Source organism: Stegostoma tigrinum, chromosome 13, assembly GCF_030684315.1.
Source record: "Stegostoma tigrinum isolate sSteTig4 chromosome 13, sSteTig4.hap1, whole genome shotgun sequence".
Taxonomy (NCBI): domain Eukaryota; kingdom Metazoa; phylum Chordata; class Chondrichthyes; order Orectolobiformes; family Stegostomatidae; genus Stegostoma; species Stegostoma tigrinum.
Window position 1 is genome coordinate 4,996,725 of NC_081366.1, and position 21,325 is coordinate 5,018,049.

A 21,325-nucleotide genomic window follows, 5' to 3' on the forward strand; every position below is an offset into this window, starting at 1 on the left:
ATTTCAGTCAAGTAGTTTTCTTTTTAATTCATCCACAGGATGATGGCATCACTGGCTAAGTCAGAATTTATTGCCCATCCCTAAATGTCCAGAAGGCAAATAGAACCAATCGTTGTTGTGTATCTGGAGTCACATGTTGGCCAGACCAGGTAAGGATGGCAGTTTCCTTCCCGAAAGGACATTAGTGAACCAGATGGGTTTTTCCCCACCAATTGACAATGGATTCATGTCCATCATTAGACTGTGAATTCTAGATATTTATTGCATTCAAATTCCACCATCTGCCTTGGCGGGATTCGAACACCAGTCTCCAGAACATTACCTGGGCCTCTGGATTAACAGTCCAGCAATACTACCATGCGGCATTGCCTCCCCATTTGTTGGTAAAATTTGTTGGTAAAAATGGTCATGGGGAAAGAATACTGTGGCCCCTTTAAAAGTTTGTTCTTTGTCTGTGCTTGGAAGTTTATAAATGCAGGTATACAGAGAGTGCCCAAATGGAAACATTTTGTATAGAATAGCCAAGCAACATCTTTTTTTCCCAAGACAACAAGTTTGAATTTGGCCAATTAATTTAAACCAAACACTTAGATACAGAAAGCCAATTGAATTTAAATCTGATGGTGTTGTCACCCTGAAAAACAAAATCATATTATAATAACTTGATTCTGTTATTATGGGTGTATAAGACAGGACCATTTCAAAAATTAGGAAGGGCCAGTGTTAGCACCATTCAGCTCTCAGAGAAAGCCCAGCTAATTAATCAAAAGCACCATGGTATTTTAGCTCAAAGTCCTCATTGAAGAAATTTAGAGAAAAACATCCCTGAATTAGTGGAAGGAAGGTGTTTGTGTAGAAGGCGGAGATGGTAGAATATTCTAGAAGACAGTCTTTGCAAAGTTGTAGAGATTAAGTTATTGTCCTCTTATTTGTTGGTTTTATTAAGTGAGACTTGTGCTTATTTGCACAGTATTCTGGTAGAATTTAGACCAGATAGGAAGTTGTTAGTAGTACATGGGAAAATCATATAATCCCTGCAGTATGGATGCAGGCCATTCAGCCCATGGCGTCCACACCGCCTCTCCAAAGAGCATCCCACCCACACCCCTACCCTATCTCTGCACCTTCCCATGGATAATCTACCTTGCCACACATCCTTGAACACAATGTGCAATTTAGCATGACCAATCCACCTAGCCTGCACATCTTTGGACTGTCGGAGGAAAATGGAGCACCCGAAGGAAACCCACGCAGACACAGGAAGAATGTACAAACTCCACACAGACAGTCACCCGAGGCTGGAATTGGACCTCGGTCCCTGGTGCTGTGAGGTAGCAGTGCTAACCATTGAGCCACTGTGCTGCCCCAAACTGCCTGTTTGTTCGTAATTCTGTGAATTTGTTCTTTGGTGGGTTAAATAAATAAATTGTTTCTTGTTACTTCCAAAGAGGAGATCAGGGATTTTCTTTCTATCAACCACTCTTTTAATAGACCATGAGGGGAAAGGTGAACTTGTCTGGGTGTTTTAGGGGTAATTATTAGAGGGGAACCCCTATTCCTGTTAGAACAAATTGGGTTTTGCTTTTACAATGTGTAGAGCTGGATGAACACAGCAGGCCAAGCAGCATCACAGGAGCAGGAAAGCTGATGTTTCAGGCCTAGACTCTTAATGATAAGAGGAGTTTGGCTGTTCCCCTTCTGTGACACTTTCCCAATTTATGTTATCACTAATCTGTGGCACTTCGCCGCTGACAGAGGGCTTTAGAGGTGCTGTCAAGGATATCATGCCCACAATGTAAAAGTTGATGAGGAAAATAAAATTTGACTCATAAAGCTTGATGCATTGCCGTAGCTGCAGCACTGAAGTTTAATGTTTGAATTCCATATGGATTTGGATTGTGTACTGACAAGGTAGATTTGCACATTTTCTGCATGAAGTGAATCTGTTAGCTGAATAAAGATGTTCTCTTGTGAGATTTATAGATGCACTGATGTCTACAACAAGCATTGTTGAAACAGTTCTATTACTGTTTATGTTTTGGAAGAACAATCTATTTTTGATATAGAAACAAAACATACCAGTGAAACTCAACTGGTCCAGCAGTCTCTGTGGAGCAGAAACACAGTTAACATTGCCAGTCAAATGTGGTTGTTCTCAGAATCCTTGTCAACTTGTCATCTTTGTTTCTCTCTCCACAGATACTGCCAGATTTGCTGAATGCTCGTGTACTTTCTGCTTGTATTTCAGACTTGCATTGTCTTTGGTATTCTCTTTTCATCCCTGACTGTTTTTGATGACAGAAGTGGCCAATGGCTGTGTTGGACTAATTAAGTCTGATAGTTTGATAGTGTTCATGGAATTGTATAAAATGTACAGCATTCAGCCCCACCTGACTATGTTTATGTTACTCATTCTCCGCCTACCCCTCAACTTTATTTTACTTATTACGAAATTGTGTAGAGTATAAAGAAATAAAGTGCTATTGAAGTGTCTGTATGTAGCTGAATAGTGACAGCCAATTCTGAAGTTGAAATATGGATCAATTGGCTGTGTAATTGTAAACCTGAGGCTTGTTTTGATGTTTTGCCCACTAGGTAGAATCAACCAATTAATTTTAACCAAACACTGAGTGATTGAAAGCCAATTGAATTTAAATCTGATGGTTTTCATAACTTTGGACCAATGCTACGCTCAGAAAGTTGATTGTCATCCAAGGTATATAAGGAGAGGGCTTTTGAAAATTAGTGTCAGACTAAACTGCCATCTAAGATATCAGCACCTAGCACTCAAAGAAATCACTAAGTTCTCTAAGGAAGCACCCTCTTATCCATAAAAGGTACCATAGCACTTCTAAATAAGAATCTTCATAGAGAGAACATCCCTCACAGCAGGGTCAACAGAAGAAAGGCATTTATGATTGGAGACACTAAGAAGAAGGCAGAGCATTCTGGAGGACACATTCTGTGTGGTCTTTGAGAGAGTAAGTTACAATCAGCTTTTTTCTAACTTTTTGTGTTGTTTTAAATAGGACTTGTGTATATTGGAATAGCATATCAGTTGAATTCTGCTCAGTTTGGAGTTGGGGGGAATTGTTTGGTTTGTTAGTAATTGTGTTAATTTATTCACTGTTAGAGTTAAATATATTGTTATCTGTTACTTATAAACTGAATACCAGGGATTTTCTTTCATTTAACCTCCCTTTCTCCCTACCTACCCGGATTAAATTCTACAAGAATACTGTTCAAAGTTTGGGGGCTCAAGTCCAGGATCTGGCCAGTTCATGTACAGGATCTGAACGGATTTGGATAGATTTAAACAGACTTGGGATTAGTGTCCTAGATCATTAAATAAAATGTAAGTGAGAAAAATCTGTTTATTTTCAATTACTTGTGGTTGGTTAAATCTAAAGTGGGGGAAATAGCTCTTAACTTTGCTAAAGAGGTTCTGGGGTTTGAAGATGCTTCCCAAATTTGCCAAGAAAATTTAGAAAAACTGGAAGGGTAAACTTTTTAGATTTAGCAAACAGGCTAGACTTCAGTTTAACCAGGGTTAAGAGGAAAGTTGAAATTATGATGGAGCTGGTCAAGCTTTTAACTATATCAGAGAAACAGGCAAATGCAGTGGAGTTGGAAAAATTTAAGCTGAAAATTAGACAATTGGAGGTGGAAGGTAAAGAAAGAGAAAGTAGAGCCAGGGCAGAAGAGGAAGAAAGGGAACTAGAACAATTTGAACTACAGATTAAAGCAGAAGGAAAAGAAACAAAAATGTTGTGACTGAACAAAAAGAAAAAGAGGGGAAAAAAGTATGAGAAGAGAACGAGTTTGAACTTTAGAAGTTGTTAAATTGAACAGGATAGCTGATGTAAAAGGGTGCGAATGAAGGTAGAAGATAGGGTCAGTGATGGTGAACAGACCCATTGTAGCCAAAGACCTGAAAGGGATATACACAAATATGCCAAAACACTACCAAAATTTGATGAAAAAGATGTAGAAGCCTTTCTCACTTCCTTTGAGAAGTGGACTAGTAGATGAAATGGCCAGAGTCTGTGGAGTAATGTTAATTCAGGCCAAGTTGGTAGTGATAATAAAATGTGAGGCTGGATGAACACAGCAGGCCAAGCAGCATCTCAGGAGCACAAAAGCTGACGTTTCGGGCCTAGACCCTTCATCAGAGAGGGGGATGGGGAGAGGGAACTGGAATAAATAGGGAGAGAGGGGGAGGCGGACCGAAGATGGAGAGTAAAGAAGATAGGTGGGGAGGTAGGGAGGGGATAGGTCAGTCCAGGGAAGACGGACAGGTCAAGGAGGTGGGATGAGGTTAGTAGGTAGCTGGGGGTGCGGCTTGGGGTGGGAGGAAGGGATGGGTGAGAGGAAGAACTGGTTAGGGAGGCAGAGACAGGTTGGACTGGTTTTGGGATGCAGTGGGTGGGGGGGGGGGGAAGAGCTGGGCTTGTTGTGTGGTGCAGTGGGGGGAGGGGACGAACTGGGCTGGTTTAGGGATGCAGTAGGGGAAGGGGAGATTTTGAAACTGGTGAAGTCCACATTGATACCATATGGCTGCAGGGTTCCCAGGCGGAATATGAGTTGCTGTTGATGCCACCCGAAGGTTGCAGGATTGTGGCAGTGCAGGAGGCCCATGATGGACATGTCATCTAAAGAATGGGAGGGGGAGTGGAAATGGTTTGCGACTGGGTGGTGCAGTTGTTTGTTGCGAACTGAGCGGAGGTGTTCTGCAAAGCGGTCTCCAAGCCTCCGCTTGGTTTCCCCAATGTAGAGGAAGCCGCACCGGGTACAGTGGATGCAGTATACCACATTGGCAGGTGTGCAGGTGAATCTCTGCTTAATGTGGAATGTCATCTTGGGGCCTGGGATAGGGGTGAGGGAGGAGGTGTGGGGGCAAGTGTAGCAATTCCTGCGATTGCAGGGGAAGGTGCCGGGTGTGGTGGGGTTGGAGGGCAGTGTGGAGCGAACAAGGGAGTCACGGAGAGAGTGGTCTCTCCGGAAAGCAGACAGGGATGGGGATGGAAAAATGTCTTGGGTGGTGGGGTCGGATTGTAAATGGCGGAAGTGTCGGAGGATGATGCGTTGTATCCGGAGGTTGGTAGTGTGGTGTGTGAGAACGAGGGGATCCTCTTTGGGCGGTTGTGGTGGGTCGGGGCGTGAGGGATGTGTTGCGGGAAATACAGGAGACGCGGTCAAGGGCGTTCTCGATCACTGTGGGGGGGGGGGGGGGAAGTTGCGGTCCTTGAAGAACTTGGACATCTGGGATGTGCGGGAGCGGAATGTCTTATCGTGGGAGCAGATGGGGCGGAGGCGGAGGAATTGGGAATAGGGGACGGAATTTTTGCAGGAGGGTGGGTGGGAGGAGGTGTATTCTAGGTAGCTGTGGGAGTCAGTGGGCTTGAAATGGACATCAGTTACAAGCTGGTTGCCTGAGATGGAGACTGAGTCTCAGTCTCCATCTCAGGCAACCAGCTTGTAACTGATGTCCATTTCAAGCCCACCGACTCCCACAGCTATCTAGAATACACCTCCTCCCACCCACCCTCCTGCAAAAATTCCGTCCCCTATTCCCAATTCCTCCGCCTCCGCCCCATCTGCTCCCACGATAAGACATTCCGCTCCCGCACATCCCAGATGTCCAAGTTCTTCAAGGACCGCAACTTCCCCCCCGCCCCCCCCCCCCCCCCCCCCCACAGTGATCGAGAACGCCCTTGACCGCGTCTCCTGTATTTCCCGCAACACATCCCTCACGCCCCGACCCACCACAACCGCCCAAAGAGGATCCCCCTCGTTCTCACACACCACACTACCAACCTCCGGATACAACGCATCATCCTCCGACACTTCCGCCATTTACAATCCGACCCCACCACCCAAGACATTTTTCCATCCCCATCCCTGTCTGCTTTCCGGAGAGACCACTCTCTCCGTGACTCCCTTGTTCGCTCCACACTGCCCTCCAACCCCACCACACCCGGCACCTTCCCCTGCAATCGCAGGAAATGCTACACTTGCCCCCACAGCTCCTCCCTCACCCCTATCCCAGGCCCCAAGATGACATTAAATTAAGCAGAGGTTCACCTGCACATCTGCCAATGTGGTATACTGCATCCACTGTACCCGGTGCAGCTTCCTCTACATTGGGAAACCAAGCAGAGGCTTGGAGACCGCTTTGCAGAACACCTCCGCCTCAGTTCGCAACAAACAACTGCACCTCCCAGTCGCAAACCATTTCCACTCCCCCTCCCATTCTCTAGATGACATGTCCATCATGGGCCTCCTGCAGTGCCACAATGATGCCACCCGAAGGTTGCAGGAACAGCAACTCATATTCCGCCTGGGAACTCTGCAGCCTAATGGTTTCAATGTGGATTTCACCAGTTTCAAAATCTCCCCTTCCCCTACTGCATCCCTAAACCAGCCCAGTTCGTCCCCTCCCCCCCCCCCCCCCCCCCCCACTGCACCACACAACCAGCCCAGCTCTCCCCCCGCCCCCCCCCCCCCCCCCCCCACCCACCCACCCACCCACCCACTGCATCCCAAAACCAGTCCAACCTGTCTCTCTCTCCCTAACCGGTTCTTCCTCTCACCCATCCCTTCCTCCCACCCCAAGCCGCACCCCCATCTACCTACTAACCTCATCCCACCTCCTTGACCTGTCCGTCTTCCCTGGACTGACCTATCTCCTCCCTACCTCCTCACCTATACTCTCTCCACCTATCATCTTTTCTCTCCATCTTCGGTGCGCCTCCCCCTCTCTCCCTATTTATTCCAGTTCCCTCTCCCCATCCCCCTCTCTGATGAAGGGTCTAGGCCCGAAACGTCAGCTTTTGTGCTCCTGAGATGCTGCTTGGCCTGCTGTGTTCATCCAGCCTCACATTTTATTATCTTGGAATTCTCCAGCATCTGCAGTTCCCATTATCTCAAGTTGGTAGTGAAGTGTTTTCAGCGCTGTCAGAGGTGTCAAGAGATTATGAAGAGGTTAAACAGGTTATCTTGAGAGCTTATGAATTAGTACCAGAAGCAAATAGACAATGGTTCAGAAATATAAGGAAGGATCAGGTCAGACCTATGCTGAGTTTGAAAGAATTAAACAGAGCAACTTTGACAGATGGGTGAGAGCATTATCGATAGAAAAGACATATGAGGATCTGAGAGAGATTATTCTGCCAGAAGAGTTTAGAAGTTCACTCCAGAAATGATAAGAACACATGTTGAGGAACAGGAAGTTAAAACAGCGGGAAAAGTTGCAGAGATGCTGGATGAATACGCATTAGTGCATAACTCGAAATCTAGCTTCTGGCAGCAATTTTCATTCTGTGAGGGATAGAAATTGGGGAAGGGGGAGATAATTCACTGAAAATCAGAGTAGACCATAGTGGGAGCAGTTTATCACAGGTTAAAAAAAGAAACATAAGAGGCTGGAAAGGAAGGTGAAAGGCCTCAGGAGTTTTCACTGTAACTGAGCAGGACACAGAGTCCCCATGCCAGTAGGTTAAGAAAGGTACCTGGTAAAAAGATGTAGTAAAAGAGGCTAAAGCTGTGGGATTGATTGAGGTAGTGAAGGAAATTCTAAAAGAAGTTGAGGAGCTGCAGGAGCGTGCACAGCCCAGTCACGGACGAGATAGTGAGATGATGCCTGATCTCAAACGGCTAAACCTCTGTGTAATGTTTCCTCAGAACAGCGGGAGAAGGAAAAAGAAAGTGAAAATATTGAGAGATACGGTAGCCAACCAGTCTCTGATAGTAATAGATGAAAGTATTTGTACTCCTTCTGAAATGTTACCCGAGAGTGGTAATCTGTGGAATAAATGGAGAGCGGTTTAGTGTTCTCGTGTGTAAGGTAAAGCAGGAAAGTCTAACCAAGGCTGGGGAAGTGATCATGGGAGGTGACTGAAACAGTGTCTATTCCAGGAATACAGTTTGCTCTTGCCGACACATTGAACATACTCAAGAGGTGACTAGAGGGCTCTTGGGGTGAGTGGGGTCAAAGGTTAGGCGGAGAAAGCAGGATTGGGCTATTGAGCTTGATCAGCCGTGATCGTGCTGAATGACAGAGCAGGCTTGAAGGACCAAATGGCCGCCTCCTGCTCCTATCTTCTATGCTTCTGAACAACCTAGCAGGATTAAAGGTGGGAGTGATGCCTCTCGTAGTGGATAAGGAAAACCAAGGAACTTGGGAGTTTAAAATAAAAGCCTTGGAATTTTTCTGGACTGTATTGTGACATGATCCCATAGTTACAAGTTACAGCAAGAAGGAAAAACCAAAGAGAGAGACAAAGGAGTTGAGGTCCAGTTGGCTGAGACCTCTGTTTGGTGAAATGGCAAAGGAGAAACCTGAACAGGGAGAGGATCAGGCAAAGGTGTTTGGTTCTGAAAGATTAATAGCGTTACAACAAAAGGATGAGACAATGGAAGGTTTATATGATAAAGTCTATTCGGTAAAGGAATTGGAATGTGTTCCAGAATGCTATTCCCTTGAGGATAGAATCCTAAGGTGGAATTGGAGACCTTGGCAGGTTAGTGCAGAGGAGAAATGGGTGGAATTTACCAGATTGTGTTGCCGGTAGCATACAGACAGGAAGCATTGTGGATAGCGCACACATTGTGTGCGGGAGGTTATCTGGAGGGAGGAAGACTCTGGGTAAGGTACAGAAGCGTTTCTATGTCCTGGATTACATAAAGATGTGGTTGCATTTTGCTGTACCTGTCACACATTTCAGATGGTAGGAAAGCCTCAGGCAGTGATAAAACGAGCACATTTGATGCCAGTTCCCACATTTGAAGAACCTTTCACATGGGATATGATTGAACATGTAGGCCCCCTCTGAGACCAAAAGGGGAAACCAATATTTGCTAGGCACAATGGATGTGTCTGCAGGCTTCCGGAGGCAATTCCATTATGGAATGTCAAAGCAAAAAGGGTTGTGGTGAGGTGTTTCCTTTCTTTACCTGTTGTGGTCTAACCAGGGATATTCAGTCAGACCAAAGGTCTAATTTTACTATTTAAGGAGGTCATGGATATTCAGTTAGATTCCCTACAGTGTGGAAACAGGCCCTTTGGCCCAACAAATCCACACCACATGTTTGGAACTTCCCACCCAGACCGTATGGGTAATTTAGCATGACCAATCCACCTAGCCTGCACATCTTTGGACTGTGGGAGGAAACTGGAGCACCCTGAGGAAACCCACACCGACATGGGAAGAATGTGCAAAACCCACACAAACAGTTGCTCGAGGCTGGAATCAAACTCTAGTCCCTGGCGCTGTGATGCTGTGGTGCTAGCCACTGTGCCACCCAATTTTAGGCATCCACACTTTAAATAAAGTGCATACTATCCTGCACAGAAGGGAGTATTGCAAAGGTGGCAACCGACCTTAAAGAATGTGCTGAGGGCTGATGGCCAGGGTTACCCAAATAACTGGGATAAAGTTATTCCATTTGTATTGTTTGCCATTAGAGATGCTGCAAATGAATCAACTGAGTTGATTCAATTTGAGTTGATATTCAAGCACAATGTAAGAGTGCCTTTAAAATTTATGAACAACAATTTTGATAGGCCTGAAGTTAGAGATCTCACAGTTGGATTAAATATCTAAAGTGAGAGAAAAATTAAACAGAGTAAGTGAATTGGCTGGATGACATCTGATGATGGCACAGCATCTAATGAAGCAAGAAGCAGATAAGAAATCTAAAATTTGAACATTTGCCCATGGGGATGAAGTACTGGTGCTGTTACCAGTGGTAGGAGATCCCTGCAAAGCAAGGCTTAACGTTCCTTATCAAATTGAGAAGAAGTTGAGTCAGCTGAATTATCTGGTAAAGATGCCAGATAGGAAAAAAACTTTATTGGGTATATGAGAGATAATGGGAACTGCAGATGCTGGAGAATTCCAAGATAATAAAATGTGAGGCTGGATGAACACAGCAGGCCAAGCAGCATCTCAGGAGCACGAAGGCTGACGTTTCGGGCCTAGACCCTTCATCTGATGAAGGGTCTAGGCCCGAAATGTCAGCTTTTGTGCTCCTGAGATGCTGCTTGGCCTGCTGTGTTCATCCAGCCTCACATTTTGTTATTTTATTGGGTGTATCATGTGAATATGCAGAAACCTTACTGAGGGAAAGGGAACTAAAGATACATACTTTCGTTATTGCCCCTCAGAGTGAGGAATCAAAACCTAGATGATTCGGATTTTGATGTGCCTCCAGAATAAGTTAAATAATGAAGAGGTCCATAGAGAAAGGAACAGGATAGGGAGCTATCTGTCTGTGGAGTAGAGAACTGAATTGAAAGGTTTATTACAGCAATACGAGGATATATGTAGGAAAAGTGGGAAGTCTTAATACTATCGGACATGAGGTAGACGTAGGGAATGCTGTTCCAATAAAACAGTACCCCTATAGGACTAATTCTCTCAAAGCAGCACAGGTTCAGAAGGAAGTAAGTGATGCTCCAAGAAGACATCATAGAATTGGATCAGAGCAAGTAGAGTTTGCTGACTGTGTCGGTTCCCAAAAGTCAATGAATCTGCGTGGATTCCCAGAAGGTCAACACAATAACTAAATTAGATTTGTACCCAATTCCATGGAGGACTGTGTGGAAAAAGTTGGGCAACCACTTACATCACAAAGTTGGACTGACTTTGCAGTTACTGGCAAGAGCCTTTGTCAGAGAGAGTGAAAGAAGTTTCTGCATTTGTTCCCCCCCTAGATGGGCTCAATGAATTTACAGTAATGGCCTTTGGAATGAAGAACACACAAGCCCCATTTCAAATATTTATGAACAGTTGTGCCAGCTGCATAGATGACTGAGTGATCTTCAGTCATTGATGGAAAATCACATGGTGCATTTGGAAGATTTCTTTGAAAGGCAAAACCGGTCATAAATTTAACTAAGTCAGACAAACGGGAGGCTGAAAGAACACAACAGGCCAGCAGCATCTGGAAAAAGGAGCAGTCAATGTCTTGGGTAATACCCTTCTTTGGGACTGGCTGTGGAGGTACAACGAGTTCCAAATACAGATGGGGAAGGGAGGGGTATATTGGAATAGTGGTGATAGGTGGACACTTAGAACATAGAACATAGAACATAGAACAGTACAGCACAGAACAGGCCCTTCAGCCCACAATGTTGTGCCGACCATTGATCCTCATGGATGCACCCTCAAATTTCTGTGACCATATGCATGTCCAGCAGTCTCTTAAATGACCCCAATGACCTTGCTTCCACAACTGCTGCTGGCAACGCATTCCATGTTCTCACAACTCTCTGCGTAAAGAACCTGCCTCTGACATCCCCTCTATACTTTCCACCAACCAGCTTAAAACTATGACCCCTCGTGCTAGCCATTTCTGCCCTGGGAAATAGTCTCTGGCTATCGACTCTATCTATGCCTCTCATTATCTTGTATACCTCAATTAGGTCCCCTCTCCTCCTCCTTTTCTCCAATGAAAAGAGACCGAGCTCAGTCAACCTCTCTTCATAAGATAAGCCCTCCAGTCCAGGCAGCATCCTGGTAAACCTCCTCTGAACCCTCTCCAAAGCATCCACATCTTTCCTATAATAGGGCGCCCAGAACTGGACGCAGTATTCCAAGTGCGGTCTAACCAAAGTTTTATAGAGCTGCAACAAGATCTCACGACTCTTAAACTCAATCCCCCTGTTAATGAAAGCCAAAACACCATATGCTTTCTTAACAACCCTGTCCACTTGGGTGGCCATTTTAAGGGATCTATGTATCTGCACACCAAGATCCCTCTGTTCCTCCACGCTGCCAAGAATCCTATCCTTAATCCTGTACTCAGCTTTCAAATTCGACCTTCCAAAATGCATCACCTCGCATTTATCCAGGTTGAACTCCATCTGCCACCTCTCAGCCCATCTCTGCATCCTGTCAATGTCCCGCTGCAGCCTACAACAGCCCTCTACACTGTCAACGACACCTCCGACCTTTGTGTCGTCTGCAAACTTGCTGACCCATCCTTCAATTCCCTCGTCCAAGTCATTAATAAAAATTACAAACAGTAGAGGCCCAAGGACAGAGCCCTGTGGAACCCCACTCACCACTGACTTCCAGGCAGAATATTTTCCTTCTACTACCACTCGCTGTCTTCTGTTGGCCAGCCAATTCTGTATCCAAGCAGCTAAGTTCCCCTGTATCCCATTCCTCCTGACCTTCTGAATGAGCCTTCCATGGGGAACCTTATCAAATGCCTTACTGAAGTCCATATACACCACATCCACAGCTTGACCCTCATCAACCTTACTCGTCACATCCTCAAAAAACTCGATAAGGTTTGTAAGGCATGACCTACCCCTCACAAAGCCGTGTTGACTGTATTTGATCAAGCCATGCTCTTCCAGATGGTCATAAATCTTATCCCTCAGAATCCTTTCTAACACCTTGCAGACGACAGACGTGAGACTTACCGGTCTATAATTGCCGGGGATTTCCCTATTTCCTTTCTTGAAGAGAGGAATTACATTTGCCTCTCTCCAGTCCTCAGGTACGACTCCAGTGGAGAGCGAGGATGCAAAGATCTTCGCAAGTGGCGAAGCAATTGCATTTCTCGCTTCCCAAAGCAGCCGAGGACAAATCTGATCCGGGCCTGGCGACTTGTCAATCTTAATGTTTGACAAAATTTTCAGTACATCAGCTTCCTCTATCTCTATCCATTCCAGCATGCACACCTGCTCTTCAAAGGTTTCATTCACTACACAGGTCGTTTCTTTCGTAAAGACAGAAGCAAAAAACTCATTTAGGGCTTCCCCTACCTCCTCAGGCTCCACACACAAGTTCCCTATGCTATCCCTGATCGGCCCTACTCTTTCTTTGACCATTCTCTTATTCCTCACGTAAGTGTAAAATGCCTTTGTGTTTTCCCGGATTCCTTCTGCCAAGCCTTTCTCGTGCCCCCTCCTGGCTCTCCTCAGACCATTTTTGAGCTCCTTCCTTGCCTGCATGTAATCCTCTCTAGCTGAACTTGACCCTAGCTTCCTCCACCTTATGTAAGCTACCTTCTTCCTTTTCACTAGAAGCTCCACCGCTCTCGTCATCCAAGGTTCCTTTATCTTACCCCGTCTTGCCTGTCTCAGAGGGACATATTTACTCATCACTCCCAACAACTGTTCCTTAAACCATCTCCACATGTCTATAGTTCCCTTACCATGGAACAACTGCTCCCAGTCCATGCTTCCTAACTCGTGTCTAATCGCATCATAGTTTCCTCTTCCCCAATTAAATATCCTCCCATTCTGCCTAATCCTCTCCTTCTCCATAGCTATGTAGAATGAGAGAGTGTTATGGTCACTATCACCAAAATGCTCTCCCACCACAAGATCTGATACCTGCCCCGGCTCGTTTCCGAGCACCAAGTCTAGAATGGCCTCTCCCCTCGTCGGCCTGTCAACGTACTGCGTTAGGAAACCCTCCTGAACACACCTTACAAAAACAGCTCCATTCAAATCTTCTGCTCGAAGGAGGTTCCAATCAATATTAGGAAAGTTAAAGTCACCCATTACAACAACCCTACTGCGTCCACACTTTTCCAAAATCTGTCGACCTATGCTTTCTACAATCTCCCTGCTGCTATTGGGGGGCCTGTAGTAAACCCCTAACGAGGTGACTACTCCCTTGCTGTTCCTAATTTCCACCCATACTGACTCAGTAGGCAGATCTTCCTCGACAATGGAAGCTTCTGTAGCTGTGATACCCTCTCTGATTAGTAGTGCTACACCCCCTCCTCTTTTTCCCCCCTCCCTATTCTTTTTAAATGTTCTAAACCCTGGAATATCCAGCAACCATTCCAGCCCATGAGAAACCCATGTCTCTGTTATGGCCACAACATCATAGCACCAGGTACTGATCCATGCTCTAAGTTCATCACTTTTATTCCTGATACTCCTTGCATTAAAGCAAACACACTTTAACCGATCCCTTGGTTCCTTCCCAGGAAAATCCTTCTCACTAGCTGGTCTACCTCTTGCTACTGCCTCACCTGCATCAACGCTCACCTCTGGTATACAGCTCAGGTTCCCACCCCCCTGCCATACTAGTTTAAACCCTCTCGAACTACTCGAGCAAACCTTCCACCCAGGACATTGGTCCCCTTCCAGTTCAGATGCAACCCATCCTTCTTGTACAGGTCCCACCTTCCCCAGAAGGCATCCCAATTATCAACATATCTGAAACCCTCCCTCCTACACCAGCTGCGTAGCCACGTGTTCAGCTGCGCCCGCTCCCTGTTCCTCACCTCGCTATCTCGTGGCACCGGTAGTAAACCAGAGAACACTACTCTGTTCGTCCTGCTCTGCAGCTTCCATCCTAACTCCCTGAAATCACTTTTTATATCCTCAAACCTATTTCTGGCTATATCATTTGTGCCAATATGTAACACGATTTCTGGCTGTTCACCCTCCCCTTTCAGAACTTTATACACCCGATCGGAGACGTCCCGGACCCTGGCACCAGGGAGGCAACATACCTTCCGGGAATCCCGATCTTGCCCACACTTGTAGTAGGTATGACCTGGTGGATCAATGGGACGGATGAATCCATTTGGTGGATGGCAGGGAGGGTCAGAATGTGGAATGGAAGGGAGAAAGTGGGGCTGGAAGGGGAGCCGGGAATGAGTGGGGCAAGTTATTTGAAATTGGAGAACTCAGCATTGAGTCCTCTGGGCTGTAGTGTGACCACATGGAAAGTATAGTGTTGTTCTTCAAATTTGTGTCATTAGTCACTGCGACACTGGAGGAGGCTGAAAACAGATCCGTTGAAACGGGAGTGGGGTATGCAATTGAAATGGTCAATGATTGGGAGGTTGGGTTGGCCATTATGGGCTGGGCAAAGAAGGTCAGTGAAATGGTCACCTAGTCTATGTTTGGTCTCACTGACAAAGAGAAGGCCTCATCAAGAGCACTGGATGCAGTAGACTAGGTTTGGGGAGATGCAGGTGAAGCTCTGTCTCACCTGGAAGGTCTGTTTAGGGCCCTGGATGGAGGTCATCTTTTATGGTGACAGGGGAAGGTACCGGTGAGAGGTTGGACCGGTTGGTGGGGAGCTTGGTGCAAATTAAGGAATGGCAAAGGGAATGGTGCTTCCAGAAGGCTGAGTCAGGTGGGGAGTGGTGATCTAGATGGCAGGGTCTAATTGCAGTTGCTAAAAGTGTTTGTTTGAAGTTGATATGTAGGATGTATAGGCTGGCAGGGTGTGAAGTGAGGACAAGGGGGACCCTAGGTTTATTATGTTTAGAAGGAGGGAAGTGTGTAAGAGTTGTGGAGTGGCGAATGGAGGAGGGCAGTGGACGACTGTCTGGATGACAGACGGCGGGGGTGGGGTGGAAAAGAGCATTGGTTTGAGGAAAAAGGTATCCGGGATATTTGCAGGAGGAATGTCTCCTCATCAAAGCAGATGCAATGGAGACGGAGGAATTGGAAAAAGGGTATGGAGATTTTGCAGGATATAGGGCGGAAGGAGGTGTAGTCTAGGTGACTGTGGGAGTTATCTTGCAGTTTTGTACATACAGTACAGTAAATTTAACAAACTGAATTTGCCAAGTGACAATCTTTGGACACAATGCCAGACATGAAAGGATGTCCCTGAGGCATGTGAAGATGAAGGCTATCGAGGAATTTCCAAGACCATTGTTGAAGAAAGAGGCGTGTTTTTTTGGAGCAAGTTGTACCAAACTTTGAGTAGAGTGATGACACCGCAGATGGATTTGTTGAAGGAGCTCATGAAATTTCTGTGGATAGAACCATGCCAAGAGGCATCTGAGAATTTACAAGTTGTGTTAACCACCACACCTGTTTTAGCCAAACCAAATTTCTTAACCCTTGAAAGTCACTTTCAACACCAGTAATGTATGGGTTGGAGCTGTTGATACAGAAGAATAATGACAGAATTGAAAGGCCCATTGGTTATGTTACAAAGAAACTCTATCTGCTAGAGAAAATACACCACCATTGAAAAACGGATATTGATTTTAGTACTGGCCTTATGTTTTAGAGTTAATGTTACAAACAATGGTTTGGAGATGATTGCGTATACCAATCATAACCCTCTCCCCTTTTTGGAAACATTTTGAGGATGAGAATCTGACATTATTTCATTGGAGTCTTTTATGTTACAGGATTTAAATTTATACATTGTTCATGTTGCTGGTTGTAAAAATGTTATTGCAGGTGCAGTATGGTCCAATGTAATATGTGTATGTGATATTAGCATGAAGAGTGTAACTTTAGATTACTGACCTAAGCACCTTGTAATAATGGTATTTAGATCTAAGAAAAGGCCATCTTTTCATTATGGTAATGGGAACTGCAGATGCTGGAGAATCCGAGATAACAGAGTGGAGCTGGATGAACACAAATTCTACTAATATGCCATTCCTCTGAAGGGTCTAGGCCCGAAACATCAGCTTTTGTGCTCCTGAGATGCTGCTTGGCCTGCTGTGTTCATCCAGCTCCACACTTTGTTATCTTGAATCTAAATCTGATGGTTTTGACAACATTGGACCAATGCTATTGTAAAGAAGTTGATGTGTCTTCCAAGGTATATAAGGAGAGAGATTTTTAAAAGCAGTGTGAGAGCGAGAGATTGAGAAATAAACACCTAGCTCTCAAAATTCACAAGCTCACTCATCAAGCACCATCTTATCCATAAAAAGTGCCACAGCACTTCTAAGACTCTTCAGAGAAAACATTGCTGACATTAGAATCAGTGGAAAAAAGACATTTTATGACTTGAACAGCTGGAGAAAGGTACCTATCTCTAGACAGGCATTAGAGAAGGCACAATGTTCCAGAAGACAGTCTGTGTGGACTTTGAAAGACTAAGATGTATTTATTTTTTTCTTACTAGTCTAGTTATGTGGATTTATTGGAATGGCATATTAGTAGAATTTTGTTCAGTTAGGGAATAGTTAGGAGCTAAGGGGGAATTGTTTGGTTTAGTAGCAGTTCTGTTAATGTGTTAGGGTTAAATAAATAAATTGTTACCTGTTACTTATAAAGTGAATGTCAGTGATTTTTTTCATTTAACCTTCTTTTCTCAGTAACATACTGTAACAGTCTATTCATTTCTATTCCTTTGTCCTTCATGGATTTACCTGACATCACATTAAAAGCATTGTCTCAAATTTCCCACTATCAAGCTCCATATTTTCACTAGTTGCTAGGTAAAGAATTATCCAACTAATTCCCTGTGAGTGTTTCCGTGGTGATTTTATATTTGATTCCTAATACTTGACTTTTTTCCAGGCAGGGAAATATTGACTCAATTTCCATCCTATCAAAGAGTTCACAAGCTAAATGTTTTTTTCTTGGAAAGTAATCATTGCTAAAAAGAGATTTTAAAAAATCAAACTTTCCATCGTCCATTGATCGATTGAAATACAGCAAAACAAAAAATTATACGATCCACAGTAAAAAAACAAAGGAACAGTGAATGCTGTAAATCAGACAAATTTAGAAATTGCCAGGAAAGCTCAGTTCTGAGGAAGATCACTGGATCTGAAATGCTAACTCTAATTTCTCTCTCCAGATGCTACTAGACCTGTTGAGCTTCTCCAGCAATTTGTGTTTTTGATTTAAGAAAACCCATAACAATTTGTACTGCCTGAGAAAAGGCTGTGGAATAGTTGAACAGTAGTTGGCATGGGGACACAGCAGGAACTGTTAACTGTTTAAGTTGGCTCTAGTCAGAGTGCTCCTATTGGGAATATGGAAAGGATTTTGGTGTCTCCAGTTCTTAATTGAAAAACTACAATATATACGCACACGCTCCTTTTGTTGAAAAAGAAGTCTTTTATGTTCATAAATGTTGCTTCTATAAAACATAAACAATTTGCACTGTGATCATGTTTGATAATCTTAAATCATTTTCAGGTGGAAATAATCATGCAGTCAACTTTTTTGTTAAATGTTGTCAATTCAATTCAATTGCCAAACTACTCGGCATGAAGCAAAACACAATTTATTCAAACACTATGGCTAAACCACAACAAAAGAAAGAGGAGCTCTGAATAATAACTCTATTGGAAATCTAACAGAATAATAGTAAAATAATCTATCAATCAGTAATTGTTCCAATGTAGTTACATCCCATCTACTCTTGGCAAAAAGGCAAATTCAGAATGCAGATTGTCTTTGTCTTTTTTTAGAAAAAGACATTCACGGATGAGGGAGTCACTGACCAGGCAGTACTTATTTCCCATCCCTAATTGTCCAGAGGGCAGATCAGAGTCAACCACATTGCTGTGGATGTGGAGTCATATGTAGGCCAGACCAGGCAAGGATGACAGTTTCCTTCCCTAAAGGACATTAGTGAACCAGATGGAGTTTTTTCCCCCAACAATCATCAATAGATTCATGGTCATATTTAGACTCTTAATCCCAGATATTTTATTGAATTCAAATTCCACCATCTGTGGTGGTGGGATTCAAACCTGTGTCCTCAAAGCATTACCTGGATCTTTGGATTAATAGTCCAACGATAATACCACTCGGCCATCACTTTCCCCCTATATGCAGTCTTGTATGTAGTTCTCCAATCCATGAGGAAAGAACATCAAAAGACAATTCTGAAAGAGAAAGAGTAGCACCTGGGAGAAAATCATTGCTTTCCAATCCTGCTAAGACCACAGCAACAACTGCTGAAAGCGAACAAGAACTCCTGGATCTGTGGGAGCTTGACCACACCCATTCAGGCTGCTTCTATTGTTCTGACTTTAAAACAAGCCCCAATGCTGCTTAGGTCATTTGTCTTCTCAGAGGCTGCTCAGCACCTGTACCCACTTTCTCTCTAAAAGAAACCAGAACAAAATACAATTCTTAAAGCCACAGTATTCTTCACACTTAACTATCCTTTGAAGTGATCTTCCAAAACCACATAGTTGTATCAAATAGCTTCAAAACTGATAGAATGAGTGCACATTTTTAATTCTTTCAGAGGATATGGATGTCACTAGCTAGATCAGTATTAATGAGAGTCAACTAAATTGCTGCGGATCTGGAGTTGCGTGTAGATCAGACTGGGTAAGAATGACAGATTTCCTTCCCTAAATGTCATCAGTGAACCTATTGGGCACTTAAGAACAATTTCATGGTTATCATTACACTTTTAAACTTGAATTCCTAATTTTTAATGAATTCAAATTCCATGATCTACCAGAACTGTTTTTTTTTTGGATTAATAAAAACCAAAAGTTCAATGGATGCTGTAAATAAGAAAAAAAACTGTTATTGCTGGTAAAGTGCACTTCAGATGCTGCCAGGCCTGCTGAAATCAGAGTTAATGCTCTGGGTTCGGTGACCCTTCCTGAGGAATGTTGGCTCTGATTGCACTTCACAGATGCTGCCAGACCTGTTTTTGTTTCTGATTTTAGAGCATGTACAGTTCTTTTTGTTTTTATTATTCCACAAAACCAGGTATTGTTCTGGTAGATCGTGGAATTTGAATTCATTAAAAATTGGGAATTCAAAACTAAAAGTGTAATGATGACCGTGAAATTGTTCCTGCTGTGGATTAACAGTTTAGTGATAATACCACTGAGCCACCATCTCCTTCTCCCTTACAGCACAGACTACTAAGGATATGAAGTGACATCCTTACAGCAATGAGAGATGAGCAATTAAATACCAACTTTGTCATTCACATGTTCATCTGGAGACTGAGTAACCTAATTGCCAATAAAAAGGGTAGTATGTTCAGGCAGCCACAAGCTACTGACAATAAATATTTGGAATAGTTTAGTCACTCTGCTTTGTGACCTTGATCAATATTTAAAGTGCACATAGTGAAGCATGAGATTAGTAAAATATTTCCAATTAAAGTCAATGGTGAATTTAATTTATAAATTGCTGTTTGGACTTTGTTCAAGTGGAAAAAGTTGACAATTATTGTTGCAAGGTTGAAAGATAAATATTTCTATATATAGTAAAGGTGATTACAGTTTCTGTGAACCATTTGATTAATGCACTGATAATCGTTAGAATTACAACATGCTGAGCAAACATACATGACCATTAAAATTTATATTTACTATATCAAGTATGTAGTATGTCATGAGTGAAATCCATAATCTGTGGATTGTTCTCTGTCTCTCCAGTATCTGTGATTGACCATTGTTCAATCATCACTGCTCCCTTTCCCAATCTCTTTAAATTTTTCAATTGCCCCTACCCACTTGGCATGCAAAGTTTCTCAATTTCTGCTTCTTTGCTATTTAGTGAATGTGGATGTTTGTTGGTAACAGCTGTTATCGAATCATAGTGTGGTACAGCATGAAAACAGAACCATTGGTCCAACTTAACAATATTGACCAGGTATCCTAAATTAATCTAGCCTCATTGGCCAGCAATTGACCCATGTCCCTCTAAATCCTTCCTATTCACACATCCTTGTGGATGCCTTTTAAATGTTGTAATTGTACCAGCCTCGACCACTTCCTCTGACAGCTCATTCCATACACGCATCACCCTCTGCATGGAAAAGTTGCCCCTTAGTTCCCTTTTAACTCCGTCTCACCCTAAATGAATGACCTCTAGTTTTGGACTCTTGCCCTGGGGAAAAAGGCTTTGCCTAATCACCATATCCATGCCCCTCATGATTTTATAAACCTTGATAATATCACTCCCCTCAGCCTTCGATGATCTAAGGAAAGTAACCCCAGCCGATCCAGCCCCTCCCTGCTCTCTCCAATCCAGTTTTAGTTTGCTGTCGGCCTTTCCCTATTTAGATTCTCCAACCATGGCAACATCCTTGTAAATATTTTCTGAACCCTCTCAAGTTTCACAATATTGTCCTTATAACAGGGAGACTAAAATTGAATACATATTCTAAAAGTGGCCTAACCAATGTCCTGTACAGCTGCAACATGACATCCCCACTCCTATACTCGATGCATTGAACAATGAAGGTGAGCATACCAAATGCTGCCTTCACTATCCTGTCTACCTGTGGCTTTAATATCCATCCCTTAATCTTTGAGAAAATGATGTTGAGTTCCCTGCTTCTACACTGATGACTGACTTGTTCAGCCATGTTTAGAATCACCTGCATTGCTGTGGGTCTGGAGTCACGTGTAGGCCAGACCAAGTAATGATGGTGGATTAAATTCCTAGAAGCCAATAAAACGAGGTGGATTTTTAACAGGAATCTAGTGCTTTTATAATCACCAATACCATGTTTTTAATCCTAGATTTTATTTCACTGAATTTAATTCCCCCAGTTGCTATGAATTACAAACAGCCTGCATCCAAGTTGAGTCAGTTACTGGGAAGATAGATGGGTCATTGGCCTTCATTGCAATGGCAATG